This window comes from Chelonoidis abingdonii, chromosome 1, assembly GCF_003597395.2.
Source record: "Chelonoidis abingdonii isolate Lonesome George chromosome 1, CheloAbing_2.0, whole genome shotgun sequence".
Lineage (NCBI taxonomy): Eukaryota > Metazoa > Chordata > Testudines > Testudinidae > Chelonoidis > Chelonoidis abingdonii.
In genome coordinates this window covers 121819040-121843125 of record NC_133769.1, presented here as the reverse complement: position 1 = coordinate 121843125, position 24086 = coordinate 121819040, and the positions used below count along the sequence as shown (strand labels likewise).

At 41.8% G+C, this 24086-nt stretch overlaps 1 long non-coding RNA gene across 1 annotated transcript; it reads right to left on the bottom strand.

Moving 5' to 3' along the window:
• Nucleotides 1–12027: 12027 nt before the first annotated feature.
• On the bottom strand, nt 12028–19546 carry LOC142047339 (uncharacterized). Its single transcript, XR_012656586.1, has 3 exons — nt 19245–19546; nt 19092–19170; nt 12028–14368 (listed from the first exon to the last, which is right to left on the bottom strand). It is a non-coding gene; the product is annotated as an uncharacterized LOC142047339 (long non-coding RNA).
• Between the last annotated feature and the right edge of the window lie 4540 nt (nt 19547–24086).

Below are 24086 nucleotides of genomic sequence, written 5' to 3'. Positions count from 1 at the left end.
TTCTTTATGTTTGTGCTCAAAAAGTGTGTTATTTTTTCTCCTTCTGATTTATGTGAGATTGACAGACAAAAAGTGATACAGACAATTTCTCCCCCCCGCCCCCAAATCTTGAAAAAGCTCCTCTGCTCAGCAATTTCCAAAAGCCTTTCCTTGGAATTACAACCAGGATCCAAAATGATTTGCCTATTAAGCTGCAAGTTTTATTGCCACATATTTCAGTTCAAACATCAAGGCTACTTAGAAATATGAGCCCAAGCTACAAAGTTCAGATTCAAATCCAAACATCCTCAGACTTCGGGGATGTTTGGATCTAGGATTTTCATTCATACCCATCTCAACTTGAAATGCAAAACAATTCTTCAAGTCTCATTTAGTTTTGCCTCAGTGACTAGTGTTCATGATTTTGTGGAATGCATTTTTTCTTCTGCATTTTTCTCCTTCATCCCAGCTGTAGAAATCCACATCTTCTGTAGTATTCAGAAATCCAGCCTCTTAGGCTATGCTTACACTGCACAGTTTATCTGGACGATTGGCATCTGAGATGGAGCATTCTGGTTAGCCTAGCCACAGTATGAGCATGCCCGCTGAAAAGACGTACCTGTGTTAATGGGTATGACTGTTTCTATACTCACCCAAGTATTTCTGGGAGAACAGCTCATGGTTCTTTGTGCTGAAACTCTAGGAAAGGCATTGGAGGACTATCCACACTTGAGTTATCTTGCCTGTATCCTGACTGCAAAGTGGGCAGGTTCCAGGTTCTAGCTAATCATAGCTTGGTCTGTAGCCCATGTTCCTCGCCATCCAAGCAAGCATGGGTTTGCCATCCAAGCAAGCATGGGTTCAAAGCTCAAATAAGCATGTGATTGAGGATTATCTGTGCAAATGGTAGGGGAATTAGGACCACAGGCTAAGACTACAGTGTAACCATACCCTTACAAATAATCACACACTTCAGCTGATGAGGGCTACTAGGAAGACAATGGGATTGATGGTAGTGCTACCGTCCTTTCCAAAGATACTCTTAAGGCTTGATCCTTCCTGTAGATCTGGGCATTGCCCCACCTTGTAAAATGTGCTACTACATATTAACATTCACAAACAGAAGCTGCCTGTTTAAGAAACACAGCTAGTCACACCCATACTAACAGGTACGATTAGATTCTACAGCAACAGACACTTTGCAGAAGTCAGATAGCTAGAAATTAGCTCTTTCTAAACTTGGGTGACTCTCCAATGGTAGAGAATTCAGATTCGGTTTACCTAAGCACCTTCAAGCTTGGCCAGGGGATTTGGGCCACAAGATCAATATAGTAGTTCAGCTTGTGACTGGACATCCTCCAAATCTACCCTCTGTGTTGGTCATCTATTCAGAACCTTCATGATGCTCCCTCCACAATGTGTAGATTATGCAGAGGCCCCGCTGCATATTTGCTTAGCCTATAGCTCAGACCCTGCAATACCCCACACAAGGGTCCTTGTACTGGCACTCCAGATGGAGCTGAAGTTCACTCGATCGGCTCAAATAAAATTATATAGTATGTATAAGATTCCTGATAACACTTCATAATGTGATCATTCTCGGCCCCTTATAAGCAGTGCCTCTGCTGACTACATTAAAGCCTCTCCATTCATTTCTGAAGTTCTCTACCACAGAAGTGCCTTCTTCAAATGGAGACTTAATTTTGAAAACTAATTCTTCAGTTTGATTATGAAAAATGAATATCTGAATAAGAGAGGTTGGATCATTTTCTTGTGTACAAGAGTCTCCTTTTGAATAACAATCAGTGCCATTTTGGGCCAGTGTCATTAATTAAATTACCACAAAGGTGGACTGGAAAGGAGTAGATTGCTAATACCATAAGGATTCATTGATGCCAATGGGAATTTCACCCCACCACCATTTTTTTCGGCTGAAAAACCAAACCAGTTAAATATTTTACTATTGCTCTTCTTGTAATCAAGTAGTTTTGATGAAAATCCATGTACTCTATTTAAAATGTTGTATAAAATCATATGTACCTTTTTTTTGCGGGGGTGAGGGGGTGCATGTAAACATTCCCCTACACCCTCCTGTCAATGCTGAATTGTCAAACAGTGCAGCTTATGCTAGTATAAGGGAGCCACAGAAAGTGTGTCAGTGTGCAAGATTAGTGAGACTCTGTCAAAGCTGAGTGAAAGGCAACAAAAAGTAAACAGCATCAATGGTAAAAAATATTCTGTTCTTAAAATTATTATTAGAAAAAGATATAAAACAGACAGATATATTTATCTCCCCTCTACAGTTTTAGTAATATTAATATAACTATTTGAACCTGATTTTTGAAAGGGACACTATCAGCATGAAATGTCATCTACTTCAAAATATGAACTAAAAGTCATTTCAGGATCTATCCTCCCTCACCCCCAAGTTTCCCTACCAGATTTGTTTTATACAATGCCATTCTCCTATTTTAAAGGTGTTTTTTCTTACTCTCTGTTATATGACAAACCCACAGAAATATTAGGAGAAACTGACTAGCTAAAAGACTCTGGGCTTGATTACCAAGCTCTGTGGCCTTAATGTACCAAAGCAACTAAACATGTGCTTAACTTTAAGCATATGAATAGTCCCATTTACTTAATAAGGCTATTCACATGCTTAAAGTTAAGCAGGGGCTTAACTGCTTTGATGGAGTAAGGCCAGACCACTTGGCACTTTGCAGGACTAAGCCCCATAAGTGGAAACAGTTGAACTGCTCATTCACAACGTGGTGTCAAACACAGAAGATAGATAAATATTTTATCTCTAATCATTTTCAGTTAAATAGTCTAAGTAACTTGTAATTGTATTAGTAAAACATATTTAGACAGACTACGTTTTTAAGCCATGTCCCTTTAAACAGTTAAGCATACAACTGCATGTGAAAAATGTGCACATAATTTGCACCTGCAGGTCATTGGTTGTGTAAATTGGTAATTATGACAATACACAGGCATAGTGTCAATAACTGTATGTCAGATTGGTCAAGCAATTCTCTGGCTAACGTTTAAAACCTAAACTTTTGATCTACATTCACCTTAGACCTATTTTCCTGTCCCTAGAATTTTTGTAGGCCCAAACAGTTTAGTTAAGTTCCTGAATAAAGTTATCGTAGATTTTTTTTCAGCTATATAAGATACTGATGGAGTTTTGATGCTCATGAAATGAAGGATTAGCACAGAGGTTAGCGCAGTGAGAAACTGCAACTTTCTTCCCATGGCTCTGACAAAGTATCTAAGGGTATGTGTACACTAAGGACTTGTCTACACTACTGTGCGAGGTCAATTTAAGATAGGCAACATCAGCTACGTGATTAGCATAGCTGAAGTCGATGTACTTAGATCTACTTACTGCAGTGTCTTCACTGTGGTAAGTCGACAGCTGATGCTCTCCCATTGACTCCGCTTGCACTCCTCATTCTGGTGGAGTACTGGAGTTGACGGGAGAGCACTCAGCAGTCGCTGTATCACATCTATACTACCAGGTAGTGTAGACAAGCCTAAACTGCTAGAATGGCAACACTATGTATGCTGACTGAAGGGGTTCTCCCACTGGCATAGGTAATCCACCTCTCTGAAAAGCAGTAGCTAGGTAGCGGAAGAATTCTTCCATGCACATAGCGCTCTCTATGCTGGGGGATAAGTCAGCATAGCTGCATCTCTCAAGGATCACATCCCTGAGACAGGGGCTCTGGAACAGGGGGGTGAGAAGGTCATGGCCCCATCACTTTTTACTGTCTGTAAGCATGAGTGATGGATGGAGAGGGTGAAGAGGAGCGAGTGGGAGGCAGGGTCTTGGGGGGAAGAGGTGGTGCAGGGTGGAATCTCTGGGGAAGTGGCAGTGCAAGGGCGGGGGCTTGGGGAGAAGGGGTGGCACAGGGGTATAGGGCCATGGTTCAGGTGCCAGTGGCCTCCTCACTTTTAGGGAGTTTCCATTGCTCCTGCCATGAGAAATGAAGCTATGCTGATATAAGTTCCCAGTGTAGACCAGCCCTCATTCTAGAACACTCATATCCCAGGCAACCAAAGTTATATGGCTTTGCCTAATAAGAAGATGTTCAATACCATGAGATGTCATATTCATTTCTACCTCATGCCCTTTATACAATTTGAACCCACGTCTCCAGAGACATCTTGTCTTGTCCAGAACCTCAGGCGTGACCATTTAGCAGAGCCTGGGGTCAGTTTGTAGGTGACCTTTGCAGACTTTTCATCCTCAGGCCAACAGACACTGGGCCAGTTGCAGGAAGAAATTTAGAGCCATCTCAGGGCTGTTTGAAGTCAGATCAGCTGCGATGGTAACTAAGGATCACCAGAGTGCAAGAGTGCATGCCCCTTCGCCATGTCCCCTACACCATGATTGGTGGAGGTCTAGCTCTACCATACCAGAGAATTAGAGAAGGAGAATCCTCAGCTGGATGCTTAAGCCAGCTTTCAGTCTGTTTTGCTCTACTGGAGCGCACAATATAGACTTAATAGGTTAAAGGATCTGGCCCCTCTAAATCCAATTTCCAACACCCGCACGGCTTGATTTGGCATCCTAGTGAAAGGAAATACTCTCAATCTGAGCTTCTCATAAACACTACTGAAACAGCCTCATGTGACTCCTGTGATTCACTGCACAGAAAAGAGCTCCTTGAAATTAGTGGGTCCAAAAGAGGAAAAACACTTTCTTTGCTGTTCCTGTTATGGAAAAAGTTTTGCCTGAGATGCAAGAGAAACTCTGAAGGTTATAGGGTAGCCAACATAGGATTTGTGGCCTATCCTCATTTAACTAGCATAGATACCTACTTTATTACATGCCACAGAAATGTTCAGCACAATGGAACTCAGATTTCTTAACCACCTCAAAGATAGAAAGTCCTCTTGTAAACATAACCTTCCCAAACTATTGACCTTGAGGACACATAGCCTGCACTCCAAGGGAATTAGGGAAAGGGGATATAGGTAAGAGGATAGCATGGATCCTGCAGGCAACTAATCACAGCAGCTCCTCCAAAATCCACATGGATCTTGAGAACCATTTACCCCTCCATATTCTACTGGGAGTACAGAGGGTTTGCAATCTCCCTGCAATGGAAAATCAATAGAGAAATTCCTTTTCCAAGCCTACATGTGGGGGACAAGCATATGATATTGCACATGGAGTGAAATCCAGGCCCTACTGAAGTCAATGGGAGTTTTGCCCTATGGAACCTCCCGTTGGGGCACATCTTCCGCTAGTGTAAATTGTACTGCCTTTCAGTGGAGCTATGACAGATTACGTTGTCCTCAGCTGAGTACCTGCCTCAGATCTTTAAGAACCTGATCCTGAAGTCAGATCTCCTCACCAATGCTGAGCTCCATTGGAGGTGGCTCCAGTTAGTGAAATGGGGCCTAAAATTAGGTTGGACAAAGCATTAGTAAATATATTGTAGCAAACAATCCTATATTGGCACAGGGCTGCATTAAATAGCACCTAATAGGTCTTTTCCATCTCTAACTTCAGTGATTCAGTCACTTTCATTTCTCCAACAATAACTAGGGAACTAAAGAGCCTCAAAACACCCTACTCTTTAGCTAATATCCAAAATGGTCTGTGTATACATAGAAACAACGTAGAAAGATATAAAAATAGGTCTAAATTAGCATATTACCAAATTGGCCTACTGTAACAGTTCTTTGAAGTCTAGCATGCTGACTGATTACCCAAAGGAAGTTGAGCACTCTGAAAACAATTAAAAAAAAAGAGTACTGTTGTTAAATTAAGCAGTGAGAGTCTTGGAATAATCTAGGGACTAAACAAGCCATTGAATCACTTAATAACCATTCTTCCTCAACACAGGACACAGCAAGTGCCAACCAGATTCCTCCAAACTGAGACAAGACTGATTGAAAAAAGAAAAGAAAAACAAAACAAAACCAGAATTAAATAAAAGAAAATTATTTTGGAATGTAATAGGAGATAACAAGGCACCAAAACTGTCAGTAGTTACTGTAGCTAACCCTGTATTTTAAAATTGATCCTAATGTAAAAGCACTGTGCAATTTAAGAAATAAACATAATAATCCCTGCCATTTTACACAATACTTTTTAACTATGCTCTCCATTTGTATAAAGCATTGTATTAAAGCAATTTTGGGTGGTGCAAAAATCAAAATGTTTGTTTCCCAAAGATGTTATTATGATACAGAGAAATATATTTTAAGGGGGGTTGTTAAAACACATTTCATGTGCAATACTGAGTAAACATAATTATATCCTGAATCTGTACGGACCACACAAAGAAAGACCTTCTGTATATTAAACAGTAAATATATTACATTGTGAAATGTATACTGTGTGGCATTTAAACCATAGTGAAATGCATACATTGTGTATTGACAAAGTGTTGTTATTGCTATTCTATTAGTAGTATTGTGGTAGTACCTAAGAGTACCATTGTGCTACATATACAGAAAAAGTAACTGTACCTGCCTCACAGATCTTATAATCTAAATAGACAAAACAAACAAAGATGAAGGGAAAAAAGTAGTATTAGCCCTGTTTTACATAAGGGGAAGCGAGGCACATACAGATTAGCCCCTAAATGAATGGAAGTCTTTCCATTCTCTTCGAAGGGCTCTGGATCTGGCCCACAGTCACTTGTCCAAGGTCACAAATGACCTTGCTGGTGCTTGTTGTTTAAAACACACACACACACAACCCACCACAACTATACAACAACAAAAACCCCACACAGTTCAAAAAGACGAAGCAAAACAGAAGCAATCAAATAACTTTATTTTATATGCATTCCTGCTTGATTCTAAGTGTCCCTCTCCTGGGTAGCAAGTGAAAATATAGGGGATTTTAAATGCTTTCTCCTCTCAAAAGAAAAAAAATGTCTCCTAAGCAATCAAGCCTAACTGTGAGAATTAAAAATATCTCTTCCATATGTTCAAGTCTCCAAGTAAAGTAATATTATATATGTATAAGAAAGTTCAGCTAGGAACAGCAAATGATTAAAACAAAGTCCCTAGGGTTGAAACGCAACAGGAGTGGACATAGATAAAGTGCCAGGGAAAGGAGATGAAATACAAACAGGATGTGCTGTGGTGTCCAAATGAGACACATTACTTAAAAAAAGGTTGCATCATTAACCACTCCATCAACCAGGTCTGCTAGGGCTGCAATGGACTTTCCATTGCCAACACCAAGTTCACTGGCAGCAAAGAGTCCTTGGAGAATGTGAGGATCTTAGTGCTACTGTGCAGCATGCTTGCTATTTCTCACTTTAATACTTTAAAACACTTGAGAGAAAAAGTTTATAGTCCTTACTTTAAAAGAAAAAACTTCTACATTAGCAGTTAAGAAACTATTTTATATCAAACATTTGGGGTGGGCCCGTTGTTATACAGGTCCCATTAAAGGAAACCCTAAAGGAAGTCAGATATTGCTCCAGAACAGAAGAGGCTGGGGGTGTTAAATTCTATGAAGAACCAGCAACAATTTGTGCACTGATTGTGCAGCTTTTGTCATTAGTACTTGTCTGGCCATTCTTTTCTACCCTTATTATTCCTTCTGCATGCTACCTCGCTAGCTTAGGGTTTGCGCTTTCCAAGTACCACTGTCGCAGGGTAGATACGCCTCATCACGGGTGTCAAGTCATGGACGGTCAAAAACAAGGGATGTGCTGGTGGCGACTAGATTCTGTACTGGTGACCGTGACTATAAAGAGGGTTATTATGGTCTAGTGGTCAGAGTCTCTTGGACTGCCCTCACTCTCAGGGCAGCGTGGCATGATGGCCCAAGTCACTAGATAGCCCTTCCTTACAGGGCTGTGTTGGCCTATTGGCCAGAGTCACTAAAGTTGCCCCATTCCCTCTATGGGGCTGTATGGCCTATTGGCTTCAGTCCATAAAGTTGCCTACCTGCATGGGGCTGTGTGGCCTATTGGCCCATCAGGGAAGAGGGACACCACCTAGGAGTGTGTGACATCCAGGATAGGAGGACTCAGGCCCTCCCTGCTCCTCTGAGTCCCAGCCCAGGGCCCTGGCAGTGGCAATGGTGTTCGCAACTGAGTCAGCAGGGATCCCCCCGAAATATGCTCACTTGTTCCCAGGTTCTACATCCGGACAATCTCTAAGTCCCCAGTGCTGCTTCCTACCTTGTCTTCCGCTGCAGTGATCCATGGTTCCTCTGGGTCTCTGGGGTCCTTGGCTTGTGCAACTCCTTATGGTTCGGTCCCCTCTGTGAGTTCCACAGGCAGCCTGGGATCCATCTTGGGCTCGACATGCCTTGGCGCTGCAGTCAGGGCCTGTAGCAGCTTTCAGAAGAGAGCTTGCAGTCTGCATCCTTCCCCTTCAGCAGCCTGCCCAGACTAGTTGGGCTGCTTCCCTTTTATATCCTATCTCCAGGCTGAACATGCCCTGGAGGGGCAGAGGGGTGTGGCCTCCTCAGCCTGCAATGTGCAGTTACTCTTTCTGGGCCACAGCAGCATAGGTACACCCCATCACAACCACCTATATTTAAGAAAGGAAAAAAGTGATCTGGGAAACTAGAGGCCTGTTAGTTTGACCTCAATTGTATGCAACATCTTGAACAAAATTTTGAAAAGAGAGTAGTTAAGGATATAGAGGTAAATGGTAATTGGGATAAAATACAACATAGTTTTACAAAAGGTAGGTTGTGCCATACCAACTTGATCTCTTTTTTTAGAAGATTTCTGCATTTCCTTAGTCTAGAAAATCAGTTGATCTAATCTATCTGGATTTCAGTAAAGCATTTGATACAGTTCCACATGGGAAATTATTAGTTACTTTTGAGAAGATGGGGATTAATACAAGAATCTAAAGATATGTAAGGAACTGGTTAATGGGGAGATTGCAACAGATCACACTGAAAGGTGAACTGTCTGGCTGGAGGGAGGTTACTAGTGAAGTTCCTCAAGGATCAGTCATTTTTCATTAATGAACTTAGTGCAAAAAGTGATGCGTGCTAATAAAATTTTCAGATGACACAAAGTTGGGAGGCATTGCCAATACAGAGGTGGACCAGAATATCATTTAAGAAAATTTCTTTGACCTTGAAAACTAGACTAATAGATATGGGATAAAATTTAATAGTGTAAGGTCATTCACTTAGGGACTTACTACATTATTTTTTGCTATAAGCTGGGGAGTACCATTTGGAAATGACAGAGGAAAGGAAAGGCCTGGTTATAATTGTTGATCACAGGATGACCATGAGTTGCCATTGTGATGCAGCCATGAAAAAAGACCACTGCAATCCTAGGATGCAGTAGGAGAGGTATTTCCAGTAGAGATAAGGAAGTATTATTACCTTTATACAAGACACTGGTGAGACTTCATCTGGAATACTGTGTGCAGTTCTGGTCTCCCATGTTTAAGAAAGATGACTTCAAACTGGGACAGGTGCAGAGAAGGGCTACTAAGATGATAAAGAGGAGTAGAGAACCTATCTTATAAGGGGAGATTTAAGGAGCTTGGCTTGTTTAGCCTAACAAAATGAAGGCTGAGGGGAGATATGATTGCTCTCTATAAACATATCAGAGGGATAAATACCAAGGATAAAGAGGAGTTATTTAAGTTAAGGGCCAAAATTGTCACAAGAACAAATAGATAGAAACTGGATCACAGGCTTCAGCTTCCAACTTTCCCCAGGGGTGTTCAACCCCTGCTCAGTCCCAGACTCTGCCTTATTCCATACCTTCTGTCATAGTAGGGTTTATTGTCAGTGTGCCCCCTGGGGTATTCGTTCCCCTTGACAATAGCTTTTTTCTTTTTTGTCACTTCCATCCATTTGGCTCCAATCTCCCCCACCTCGATTACCGTTTTGGCTTTTCCATTTAGGATGTACCTCTCTATTTCCTCAGGAACACCATCTAAGAACTGCTTTATTTGTATTAGGAGGTGCAGCTCGTCCATATTGTTAACCTTTGTTTCTGATATCCAGGCTTCATAATTCTTTGCAATGTGGTAGGTGTGTCGGGGGAATGACACATCTGGTTTCCATTTTAGGGTTCTGAACCGCCGATGGGCATGTTCAGGTGTTATCCCCATTCTGTATTTGGCCTTGGTCTGAAAAAGTTTATAATTGTTCATGTTCTCCTTAGGCATTTCAGCCACCACCTCTGCTAAGGGTCCACTGAGCTGTGGCCTCAGTTCTACCATGTACTGGTCTTCAGAGATGCTGTACCCAAGGCAGGCCCTTTCAAAATTTTCTAAGAAGGCCTCAGTGTCATCACCTGCCTTGTAGGTGGGAAATTGCTTGTGCTGTGGAACAAATATTGGCGAAGGGTTGTTAGGATTGGCTGTGTTCTGTTGCTTAGCTTGTTCTAATGCCAGGGCCTGTTGGTAGGCCTCCCTCTGGAGTTCCATCTCTTTTTGTTGTTTTTCCATCTCTTGTTGGTGTTTCTCCCTCTCTCGTTGGTGGCCTGCATCTTTGGCTTCTTGTTCTTTTTTTGTGCGCCGCCTCTTTAGTTTTTTTTTCTTTTTCTCAGCTCCACCTTTTTTTTTCTTATTTTTATTTCGTTTTTTTTTTCAAGTCTCACTTGTGGTCTGCGTCTTTGATTTGTTCCTTTGCTTCCAGTCTTGCCCGTTCCTGTTTCAGGGCATCCTTGGTAGTCATGGGTTCTGCTTTCTTGTGTTGGGGTGCCTTCTGGTGTTTATTGCCTGAACTGCTGCTTATTTGTTGGCGTCGTGGGGTTACCTAGCAACAGTGCCTTTCTAACTTTTTTCACTAACCTTTTACGTAAAGTAAAAGAAATAAAAGACCCTTTCATTTGCAGATGTGTTTTGCTGGTGTAGTTGACTTACAGCTGGAGTCCTATTGTTTAACAAATGACCTCGTTAAACCTTAATGGCCCTGCCTGAGGCAATCTCTATGCACAGCCAGAAAGGAGAAAGGAAAAAAAAATTTCTGGCTGTAGGTTTGAAAACCCCCTTCTCTCTGCTTACTAGCAGCTAGCAAAGAAAAAGAAAAATAATAATCTTACTGGCTTTTGGATTCTTATCTATCCCACCGCTGACACCATGTCACAGTATTCTTTTCTCAATCTGAACCTTAGAGTCCAAAAAATGAGGTACTAGCATGAAATCCTCTAAGCTTAATTACCAGCTTAGATCTGATATGCTGCCACCAATCAGGATTCTGAGTACCTGATAAACTCTGGTTCCCAACTTCCCTGGGGGACCCAAGCACCAAATCCCTTGAGTTCACAACAAGGGAAATAAACATTTCCTTCCCTCTTTACTCCTGCAGATTTTCTGCATGGTGACAGGAGATTACGTGATTCACTCGCTTGAAAAAGCACAGAGAGCATAGGTTTCTCTCCCTTTCCCTCATTCCAGAGGCAATAAGATTCAAGATCCGTGATCTGACACAAAGAGGAATTTTCCTTTCTCCACAAGTTCCTTGGGGAGTACAGACTCAATACCTTACTAACAAGGAGTAAAAAATCTTAGGTTTTAAAAAAGAAGTTTTTTAATAAAAGACAAAAAGAGTAAAATAATTTGTAATTTAAGATGGAATATTACAGGGGTTTTAGCTTATAGAAAATGGATAAACAGCCTTATCCAGAAAAAATACAATTTAAAATATTTCCAGCAAACTACACATTTGCAAATACAGAAAAACAATTTAAAAGACTATACTGTCTTTCTACCTTTGTACTTACAAATTGGAAACAGAAGATTAGAGAGCCTATAGATACGTGTGGTCACTCTCAGAGCCCAGAGAGAAACAGACAAAGACAAAGAACTCACACCCAAACTTCCCTCCACCCAGATTTGAAAGTATCTTGTTTCCTGATTGGTCCTCTGGTCAGGTGTTGCAGGTCACTGTTTGTTAACCTTTACAGGTGAAAGAGACATTAACCCTTAGCTATCTGTTTATGACACCTTTCCTCGAACCTGCTTCTTCCTGCCCCTGCTCTACCCCACCCTGCATCTTCCCACACAGTTCTGCCTCCTCTCCCAAGTGCACCCCATCCCTGCTCCTCCCTCCCACCGCCTCCTGCATGCTGTGAAACAGCTGTTCCATGACAGGCGGGAGGTGCTGGGGGTGGGGAGGTGGCTGCCAGTGTGTACTAAGCACTTGCTAATTTTTTCCATGAGTGCTCCAGTCTTGGAGCACCCTTGGAGTAGGAACCTATGAACTGATCACCAATAAGTTTAGGCTTGAAATTAGAGAAAGGTTTCTAACTAAAGGAGTGAAGCTCTGGAACAGCCTTCCAAGGGGAGCAGTGGGGGCAAAACCTAATTCAAGACTGAGCTTGCTAAGTTTGTGCAGGGGATGTTCTGATGATACTGCCTACAATGGCACATGGCCCATCTGTGACTTATATTAGCAAATATTTCCAGTGGCCAGAGATGGGACCTGGCTGAGGAGTCTTGGCCGCATGCACAGGGACTAACTGATCACTATATTGGGGTCAGGAAGAAATTTCTCCTCAGGTCAGATTAGGAGAGACCCTGGGAATTTTTTGTTTGTTTGTTTTTACTTTCCTCTGCAGGATAGGGCATGGATCACTTGATGGTTTGAACTAGAGTAAATAGTAGATTCTCTGTAACTTTAAGTCTTTCAGTCAAGGTTTGAGGACTTCGATAACTCAGCCAGAGATTACAGACCTACCACAGGAGTGGGTGGGTGAAGTTCTGTGACTTACAATGTGCAAGAGGTCAGACTAGATGATCATGATGGTTCCTTCAGGCCTTAAAGTCTATGAGTTTATATGTCTTCTGTTCCCAAAGAAGTTGAGGGCACTAGGCAACCTACAAGAGGCATTCAACACCTTGCAGGGCTAGGCGCTTTGGTCTTGCTCCTGCAGAGTGCTGAGTGCCATCAACTCGCACTGAAGTTCATGGGAACTAATGGCACTCAGCTATTTGCAGAATTGATCCCTTAATGAAGAACTCAGAGACCAGCTTCCATGATGAGCCCCAGTACAGAGCTACAGTCTGACTTACAATGGAGCTTGTAGAGCTACACCAAAGACCAGTTTTGAGTAATCTTGAATGCTTCTGGCTGCACCCTGAGCTCCACTGCACATTAGAATGCACAGTTATCTACGGATCACAGTTTGGGAGCTGTTACAGGAGTTGTATACCCAAGAGACAGAGAGAGATATAGCGATATGTGACTATATGTAGATAGTAGCGAGGTACGTATAGCACAATTAACTGTCATGTTTATAAGTTTGTAGGACCAATAAAGTCTTGGTTGTACATTGCAAATGGATTCCTGTTTATATTGCTCCTACCAGGAAACATCAGGTAACAGTAAACGCATATAAGTAGGAGAGGTAATATGGAAGACTCGTTAGAGCAGGGGCTCCAAACTTTTCCATTGTGTTGACTACCATTTAGTTCCAGTCTTTTCAATCTCTCTCCAAGTGCATGTTTTTACATGACTCTATCTTCTTGCTCATCACTGAACCACCTTGCAGGACCAGCTCTTCTCCCAACTGCAATCACAATCCAGTTTGCAACACCACAGTATCAAGTAAACAAACCCATGCCAACCCTACACTCCATCACTTCACCAGCACACAAATTCAGTTCTCCCACAGTCCATTCTCTCCCTACAAATCATTCTCTCCACACACCATTCCAGACAATTTACTACCCATGCAAGCTTCCCAATTCCCTGCCTCGTCCAAATTCTCCATCTCTCAACTCCTGTCTCTCCTGCTCCCAAACTCTTACTTCTTCTCCACCCTACCCCATCTTACCCCTTCCCCAGCTCCACTGTCTACCTCCAGTTCACTCCTCAGTTTCTTCTCTAACTCCAGGTTCCCCAACTGCCTCACGTTAGTCCCTGTCTCCCTACAGACATTCCTTTCTCTCACCAAGCCTCAAGCCAAGCTGTTCCTCAGATCCTCCCCTCAGTTCTCAGTGACACTGGTCCCTGCCTTTGTTCCACCCATCCACTCTTTGTTCACCTTTTCCCCTGCCCTGTCTTCCTGGTTTCTCTTGATAGCAGTCTCTCAATGGGAGGGGCTAGCAACCAGAGTATGTCCCTGTCCTAGCTATACTCGCAGCTCACTCCTCCTGTAGCTTGAACCACTGCAGCTACATTCTATTTTTAGTGTGCTAGCTTGATCAGAGCTAGCATAGGTGTGTCTACTTGAGCCAGGAATCACATCCTCAGCTTGAAGCATAGACATAACCTGTGTCTAGTCAGATTCAGTTTCTCCTCTCAGGTAAGTTAATTCACACAACACCTTAGTCTTCCAAGCATTGTAAATACTTTGGTCTAATTTCAGTTGGCGGGTTTAGTGTGTGGGTGGCTGGATGGTGTGGTGGCCTGTGATACAAGATTCCATGAACGAGTTAGTCTCCCTTTTAGCATGGTTTGTTCTTGCACCTAAAAATAGAGGAGAGAAAGAAGCATTTTAAAAAAATTGAAATATCTAATTGCAATCCCATAAAAATTGGCACAAGGATTCAGGGGTAGAACCTGAAACTACATTTGGCTTGTTGTTAATATCAAGTTGAGAGTGTCCCTGTAACATTGTACAGAACAAAACAGCTCCACATAACCAGAAGGGTACATTTTCAAGTAGCAGTCTCTCCTGACCCCTGCTGAGATATGCCCCATCAGTAACATAACCAAAGGCCACTTGCTGAGATCAAAAATATGAAAATGGACTGGATTTCTAGTAACAGCAATTAAAACCCAGGTAAAGCTCAGAGGGGGTGGAGACTCCATTACAAGTTTCAACTGAGATTTCACAATCTAATATCTTGTCCGTGCATTGCTGTATGTGGTAAAGATATTTTAGCATTATATGAATAAAGGGAATACAGTCTAGAATGCTGGGCTAGATCCTAATCTCACTGAAATCAGTGGGAGTTTTTTCAATGAATTAACTGGTCTTTGAATCAGATCCAAGGTGAAAACGTCCACGGTGATGGGAACTTAGCTCAGTTTTGTATTTTTTCAGAATATAACAGATTTATCATGGTAAAATGTGTGATTTTTTTTGCATGTAGTTATTTGCAGTGCTGTAGCTGTGTTGGTCACAGGTTATGAGTGAGACGAGGTGAGTGAGGTAAATAACTATTACCTCACCAAACTTGTGTCTTGCATAGAGTGACACTTTTCTGGGCCACACTTCTCTTCTTGAAAGCACATATGCATGGGGCTCAAAAAAATACTACAATCAGAGCTGCATGAACTCAGGATGCTATTTCAAATGGGAAAGCTCTGTAGAATTTAATAGAAAATTATAACTAGTCTGTAGGTTGCTTTTTTTTAAATCTCCTCTAAAGAATTCTATTACTCCTATTGAATGGATGTCATTCTTTAGTAAATGTGTGTGTTTTTAGAATAGTATCCATAGACCCCTATCTGTTTCATTCGGTACATTCTATGGGACTTCCTCATGAGGTAGATCCATACTAGGGTTGGATGAACTGTTTCAGAGCGGGGGGCAGGGGGGAAAAAGCCCTCCATGATACCTCTTCCCTTTCTAGAAGAACTAAAAATGAACCTTTGCACTTTTTTATTATAATTTTGTTCTCTTACAGTGAACAGGTAATTGGCCACGAAAAGTTCAAATCCATTAAATAAAAAACTCAATTTTAGATATTTTCCCTCAATCCAGCCAGGTCCTATTCATTATCTTGACACTGTGTTGCATCCCTCTGCCAAGTAGCTCACTCAAAGATGCCCCCAGCCACTTTATTTGGCATTTGGTGAGACAGGTAAATCTGCTACACATACACTATATTAAAGGGCAGTTTCATTTTACAAAGACTCAAGTCATTTTTTTTACATTATCTTTAAATTCTCCAGCTTGAACTCTGTGTATGGCCAGATTCTTCTAATGAAACCATTATAGAAAAGACTTTCTCCTCATAATCTGGCACTAAAAGCCAGGGAGACTGAGGCAGAACTCCTGGGTTCTATTTCTGACTCTGACGTGCTGTTGGATTTTAGACAAGTCCTTTTTTCCTCTGTGTCCTTTGCTTTACCCCACCGCTAAATATGTGCCACATTTATTTACTTCTCAGAGATATTGTGAGGCTTTTTTTTTTAATAAAGATTTGTACACTAAGAGCCTCAGATAAAAGAAGTTATACTTTTCAGTTACTTATTATTTTACTCATTTAATGGCAAATTTAAAATTGGTCTAGAGCGTCAGCTATAAATTAAAAATATTTTTCCATTTTTTCCCTACACAAAAGCCTTCTCCTAATATTCTTCAGTATAACGCTACTGTAGCCAGGCACCAATTTGCCTTGACGTCTGTTACGAATTTGTTCTTTGCAGCAAGCGAAATATTTGTTTCCTACAACCCAATCTGCCAGGACAGCAGAACAGCACTGTTTTGCTCTTTACAGATTGACTTTGGTTGCAATACTGGTTTCCAAAAGAAAAGCCAAAGAGGGACATCTAGTGGCTACATAACATCAGCAATTGACACAAAAATAACCATGTAGGTAGCCAAGGGGAGAAAAATTGTTGTACCTACGGAACGGTGAGCAAGAAGAACTTCATTTGTCCCTACTAATAATAATAAGAAGGCATGGAATTGCTGTAAAGTTTTTTTTTTTTAAAACAACTGCTTATTTTAATATTTTCTAATGGACACCTCAGGAGACCAGGGGAAGTGGTTTGAAATTAGAACAATATGTCTACTGCTAAAGGTGATGGCCCCTAAAAACTGAGCCAGTCTAATGCATTTAAAAACAATCATACAAGACAAAGAGGAGGGCTAGTGAAAAAAGATTAAATCTGGATAAAGGCAGACAAAATGGACAAAGATGAACTGATCCCAGATAGAAAAGCCTTAAGCACAACTACTGGATGGGGGAACTCCAGCAGACGGTGAGGAAGGGATTCCACAGTACTTGAGGTGCCTGCCCTCAGACTAATCCGGTGGAGGGAAGGCCAGCACAACTTATTTCATCTGCTTTGGAACAACATAGTATCTCAAACCTAATTAACAGCTTTCTGGAACACAGCAGGATCTTCGATTACATACCAGATTGACAGGACTTTCTAAAGCCACAGAGAGACAAAATCCAAAGCATACCTTAAAATATGCACTATGATCCCTGCATCAGAGGATCACAAACTGCTTGACACATATGAGTGAAAAGCCTCATGACACACTGTGATACTCGTAAGTAGTATTAGATCCATTTCACAGATGGGGACATGGAGAGGTTAATTCCTATCTTTTCTTGCTGAAGACTTACTGAGCAGGGCTAGCTCCAGGATAACAGGGGAAATGAATAATGGGGTATGGATGTTTTAAAGAGCAACAGCAGGCACTTCCAAGCTAACATATGATGTGCCACAGCATCTATGCTAACCCACTAGGTCCCAGCTTCACCCCTTTGCAACAGAAAATAAACCTTGTGGGATTCTGCTGGGCCAGCAGCTTTACTAGCTGGTTTGCCTCCCAGCACTAGGTGGCCCTGCTGCCACATATGTATGCTTCTGGGGGCTGGGTGTGAGAGGAAAGGGGAGCCTATGCCCTCTTCAGCCTTAGTGCATTTGCATCATATAAGGAAAATTGTGCCCCTAAATGACACGTCCACATGGGAGCAGAACAAAATCCAGGATCCTGACTCTTAGTCCCCTGCTGTAACCACTAGCCAGACACTCCCACTGCTTGGCTGTTCATGGAACACCTTGAATAAGGGGACTGGGAGTAAGGAGAGTTGGGCTCTCTTCCAGACTCTGCTCCTGACCCACTATGTAACCTTGGTCAAGTCAATCAACCTCTCTGTATCTCACCTCCCCCATTGTACAGTTAGAGATCTTACTTAGATTCCATCGAGAAGTACTATGCAATGAAGGTATTCTACAAATATTAAGTATTATAAATTCTACAGAATTGCCTTTAAGATTTTAGGGCAGGGTCAAGCACACTGTTTGCACTTAGCAAATAATAATTAACAATTAAGACTTGACACAAAGTAATCCACATTGCTGACCTGCTGATCTATGACCTATGATCCTGCAGACAAGGATTCGATGAGGGTTAGTTCTTGATCATACCACCTGGATTGGTCTGAAGTTGTAGCTAGAGCAGGATGATACTGACCAGATTAAAGTCTTAAGAAAAGGTAAGTGTAATGAAGTTCACTCACCGCTAGGGTGCCTCCTCCTGGCTGCTCTGGGGATTAGCTCTTTCCAGGTCTGACATCATCTTCCACCACTTGTTGTGCACCCTGCCGCCTCTGGTCAGGTCACTATCTGTCTTCCTCTTCCAAAGTATCAAAGTGATTCTGTAGAAACTGTCTGCAACAGTCTTCTCATTCACTGCCCAGATAATGCCACCTCCCCAGCAGCTGCTAGGGGAACCCTGGCTTGCCCTGTACTCCGAGTTCCAGCTGAGTCCCTCTAATCAGCAGCCAAAGTCTATACCACCTTACACCTTGCTGCCATTTCTCTGAGCCTCTTCCCACATCCTCCTGCAACGCATGTTTCCCTCCTTCTCCCTCTCTAATGTCCAGAGAGTGGCTACAGACTTCCTCACTGTAGCCCCTTTCTGCTGCCAGCTTCCTGGCTTTATAGTAGCCCAGGAGTTGGCAACATTTCAGAAGTGCTGTGCCGAGTCTTCATTTATTCACTCTGATTTAAGGTTTTGCGTGCCAGTAATAATTTTAATGTTTTTAGAAGGTCTCTTTCTATAAGTCTATGATATATAACTAAACTATTGTCCTACGTAAAGTAAATAAGGTTTTAAAAATGTTAAGAAGCTTCATTTAAAATTAAATTAAAATGCAGAGCCCCCGGACGGGTGGCCAGGACCTGGGCAGTGTGAGTGCCGCTGAAAATCAGCTCGTGTGCCACCTTCAGCACCCCTGCCATAGGTTGCCTACCCCTGTACTAGCCCCACTGTTCCTTCTCAGTTGGGTTCCATCATCATTCAGGGGACTATTTAGGCCACCTATTTCCCCTCAGCTGTGACCTATCCAGTTAATTGGCCCCTTCTCAGCCATCACAGTGATGCTTTTTGTCAAATATGGTCCTGGCCCTCCATGGATCTCCACATGGCAAACACCTGCTATTGAAATCAATGGAACCACATGCAAGTGCAGGGATCCACCCATACAGAATCACTAACTCGCAGGATCAGGACCCATGAGTACAGCAGCTGGGTTGAGGACTGCACCATTAGGTTTCAGTGTTTACAGCTGGCTTTTCTGTGGGTCAAGCAGATGTGTGAATAAACTAAAGGAGAACTTAGAGCAATGTGTAATAAACAATTGTGTCTTACCAGAATTCTGACTATGCATAGCCCCCACGGAGTCCATCATTTTACTATGAAAGTCATTGTGGTGCACTGGAATGAGCCTCAGGCTGGGAGATAGGAAGTGTGCTCTTATCCCAGCCCTGCCACACCGACTTGCTGTGTGTGGTCTTGGGCAAGTCACATCAATGCCTGCCTCGGTTTCCCCATCTGTAAAAATGCAAACAATACTACTAACCATACCTGTGCATAACCCTGTTGTGAATGTAAACTAGTAAATGACTGCTCAGTACTTTGAACATTATAAGGAGTCAATATTATAATTATAGACAGTAAAGGTACATATTAAAAACAGCTCCACAGCATGCTTCAGTTGCCGGAAAATGTGCACATTTTTATGCCCCTTTCCATCCTGCTGCACGTTTAACAATGATATATATATATATATGGGAGTCATGGCATGTGCCTAGACTATAAGGAGATCTGCCTCATCTTAGGTACTTATATGGCCCCTGTAACCATAGTACCTGAGCTCTGCACAATATATTAGTCTTTACAAAGCCCCTGTGAGCTAGGAAAGGATTATCTTCATTTTACAGATGCACAACTGAGGCACAGAGAGACTTTGTCCACCATCCTTCAGGGAGTGTGGTCAAACAGGAATATGAACGTTGATCTCCCAAATCCCCAGATAGCACCCTAATGCCTGGGCCATCCTTCCTCTCTGAAGGCCTGTCATGTGTCACTTGAAAGACAGTTTTTCCATGAATTTGAAATAAAGTCTCCCGTTCGAACAATATTCTAAATGTCCTGTATTAATGGTTACGCTATACAATAATATGTCAGTGATCAGACTGGCTTGGTAAAAATATCTCTTTTAATTAAAAGGAATAAAATCATTTAGTGGAACTCTGCTTCTAAAAATTTGGTTTCTTTGTTTCTTTCTCAGGTAAGTAACTCTACTAGTCTATAATTGCCATCTAGCCCTTTATCAAATTGGCCATTTGCTTTTGGGCTGAGTTATCATTAATATGTTTTTTTCCCTTCTTTTCTTAGTAGTTATGTTTTCTGAAGACCTGCCACTACCCTATGAATTAATTCCTTCTGAGCGGAGCCACAGTACCTACAGTAACAAGCAAAACTAGACCTCATTGGATGCTTTTTTTCAAAGCAATGCTAACTTTATGAAACCTTTTCTATTTACATTTTCCCAAAAGCACATCCGTATGTCCAAGACACAAAATAAAGCGGCTAATAATTGACACTAGTGGTGATGCAAATTGGGATACGCCAGTATAGCTGGGCTAACAAGCTAAAGCATTAACTTGTAATCCTATCCTGCCCATTGTTAGAATTGTTTCACCTTTAATGCAATAAAAAATAAATGGCTCCCAAATCTGACAACTTTCAGAAAGGTAGATTGTGGTTGTAGAAGCAACTGCCATATAAGGGGCTATGGCCCCACCCCAACAGCAATTTTTGAAAGCATTCTGCTGGGGAAGCCAGTTGTTAATCCTTTAAAAGGATCCAGCATGTACAGCCTCTAGCACACGAAGGCATGTCCTGCACCACTCACTACACTATTACTCGGGGAACGCATGATATGGGATGCTGGTTGCCTCATGTGCAAAGAAATACATAACATGGGCCTGTATGAGTGCATAAATACTCACATATGCACTTCCAAATGCTGTACTGCATTAGAAATGTTAAAAGTTTAAAACTGAGATGGTACACCTGACATGTCTCTTAAAGCAGAAGTGTATTATTTCTGCAAGTATGGAAGATTCCTCAAAAATCTGTTCGGCTGGTTTTCATTTTTCCAACAGAGTGTGGGGAGGAAGGGATGCATGGTAAGAGAAACGTGTCCATTTAAAACGTTACCAAGTTTTTCTTGCACTCAGATTTGTTTTTAAATGTCAAACCTGACACATATATACACCTGAAAGAGAACTAGTGCCTTTGTCTCCTTGAAAGAAGTGGTGGATTCTCCATCTTGGCTGTCTTCAAACCAAGACCGGCAGCCTTTCTGGAAGATATGCTTTACTCAAACACATGTTATTGGCTTATTACAGGGGTAAGCATGTGAAATTCTACGGCCTATGTTACACACACAACAGGTCAAACGAGATGATCTAATGGTCCCTTCTGGCCTTAAAATCTATTAAGTTTGGAAGTAACTAACAAAGTTTTGGACATTTGAAACAATTATTCAGAGCATATTCAGGGACATTGTTCTCCCTAATTTAAATGGAAGTATGAAGGGGAGTTTTTCAAAGTGTTCATGCCTGAAGTTGTTTGATCATATGGTTATTTTAATGTGCAGTCAGTAAAAGGTTGCACTGACAGCCTGTAGCACATGGAAAACCACCGCCTCACACTGCACAATATTTGCACTGCAACAGATAATAGAAAACATCTTCTAAACAAGAAGCATTGACACATTTTTTTTCTTTCAGCATTTCTTGTTGGAATTCTGTCTAGTTTTAAGAAGTGCTAGAGTTGATGAGGGTATTTTTGTGGAATCTCTTTTTCAAGTTATACTTTTCTATTTTCAGTTTGGGATAGGCTTTGAAATTTCTACTGTGAAATCAAAATTTTCTAGAAATTGTTAATGATGCAGGTGTAAGTTGCTACTGTGAGTAACTGGGCAAAAATATGGTAAATGCTGAATTATTCAAGAGCAGGTCTTTCCAGAAAAGAAAGCTGTGAGAATAATTGATTTTTGTCAGTTCACTTGTTGTACCAAAAATAATTAAAAAATCATTTTGGGTCAAGCAAAAACAAATGTTTTTCAGTTTTCTTCAGCAAAACAACATTTCCCTCTACACACACACACACACACACACACCCAAAAAATTCAGGTCGACCAAAATGTTTTGTTCATCCCCAAATGAAATGCTGTGTTTAGCTTTCAGGTTTAACCCTTTTAAAATACATTAGTTTTAGTCAAATTTCAAAATGAAATGTAATTTTGAAATGAAAAACCAAAATATTTTGTTAGAAAAAGTCAAAATGATTTGAGTTTCTCACATAAGTAACTCTTTTTTCAAGCTAAAACTAGTCACTAAATTTGATGCAAATTCACAAATAGCATTGGTGGACCTGAAACTGCCTTTTTCAGCAAATAAAATTTGTCTGAAAAATTTCACTTAGCTCTGCTTCCAAGTTACTATGGGTAAAGTTTTCAAAAAATATCTAAGTCAATTGGAGCTTAAATCTGCCCTCTGTTGAGATTGATATGTCTACACTGCACATTCCTTAACAGTATCATATAGAGTACATACACTGCGATGCCACCTTCCCCAGGTACAAATAGCAGTGTAGACAATAAGACACTCTTAGGTGAGCAAATGCACCCTTGAACCCTTAAGTGATCTACCACCCAAGTGGTGCCCCCTTCACCCATCTACACTAGCAATATAGTATCCTGCTATCTCTATCACAGTGAAAGGCTCTGGCAGCTCCTTGTTGCAGAAGCCTTTCCCCACCTCTGGGACCTGCCAGAGTTTCTCCCTGCCAAAGCCTTTCATTGCATCATATAGCTACACATTGCAGTGCAGGAGCAGCCTGCTTTTCACTGCAGCATGTAGCTATGTGTACACCACATGCTGCTGCCAGTACACTATATACAGATATAGTCTTGGGTGCCTAAGGGAACATCTACACTACAAACTTTTGCCGATGCATGTCACGTCAGCATAAAGCTGACACAATTAGTATATCGCTTGTCCGAGTGCATATTTGGCTCCTTGCATCGATGGTGTGCTTACTCACCAGGAATGCTTGTCAATGCACAGTGCAGAGCACCAGGGGTACATGTCCCACCGACCAGCACATTGTCTTTTGGGAAGTTTTGGCAATGCATGGTCAGGCAGAAATGAGTTACATAGGGGGTGACTGGGACTGTGGGATCAAGTTCCCATCATGCAATGTTCTCCACCCCATAATGCCATCTCTATCCCATAATTTTCATGTCTTTTTTGAAAATCCTATGAACCCACAATGGACTTGTCAGTGTCCACCATCTCTGACAGAAGCCTGGAGCCTGCAAAACTCTGCACTATTGTCATGAGCACAGAAAGCACAGGTCACGCGATCCTCCCATATTTGCAAAACTGCAAGAAGAGGTGTGGGGAACATCATGATTTCCAGGGGGTCAGATTGCTGTGGACATAGTGAGAACCAATTCAAGAACATTAGTGGCATTCATGGAGCAGCTGTAAATAGTTGGCCATTTTCATGCAAGTGTGCAGGGCCATTAATCGGCTCCTGGTACTCAGGACTGCGGCTCTCATCAATGTGCAAGATATAATGAATGGATTTGTAGCAATGGGGTTCCTGAATTGTGATGGAGCATTAAATGGCAGGAATATCCGTGTGTTGGCACCAGAGCACCTTGCCACATTGTACAACAAAAAGGGCTATTTTCCAGGGTTATGCAAGCATTGGTGGATCACTGAGGACCCTTCAATGACATCAGTGTTGGCTCTCAGGGAAGGTGAGTGACACACATCTTTAAGAACACAGGACTGTTCAGAAAGCTACCAGGGACTTTCTTTTCTGACAGGTGACTTAAAATTAGTGATCTTGAAGTATCAGTAATGATGCTGGGGACCCAGTCTACCCCTTACTCCCCTGGCTCATGAAGCCATACATTAGGCACCTGGACAGCACCAAGGAAAGCTGGTGCAGAATTACAGTTGAATAATGCTTTTGGTAGATTGAAGAGGCATTGTTTACTCACAAGATTGTATTTCAGGGAGAAAAGTATCCCAATGGTTATAGCTGCCTGTGTACATAAACAATCTTCTCCATGTGACCCTCCCCCACAGTTCTACAGGGGAAAGGAAGCAAGTAACAACTCTA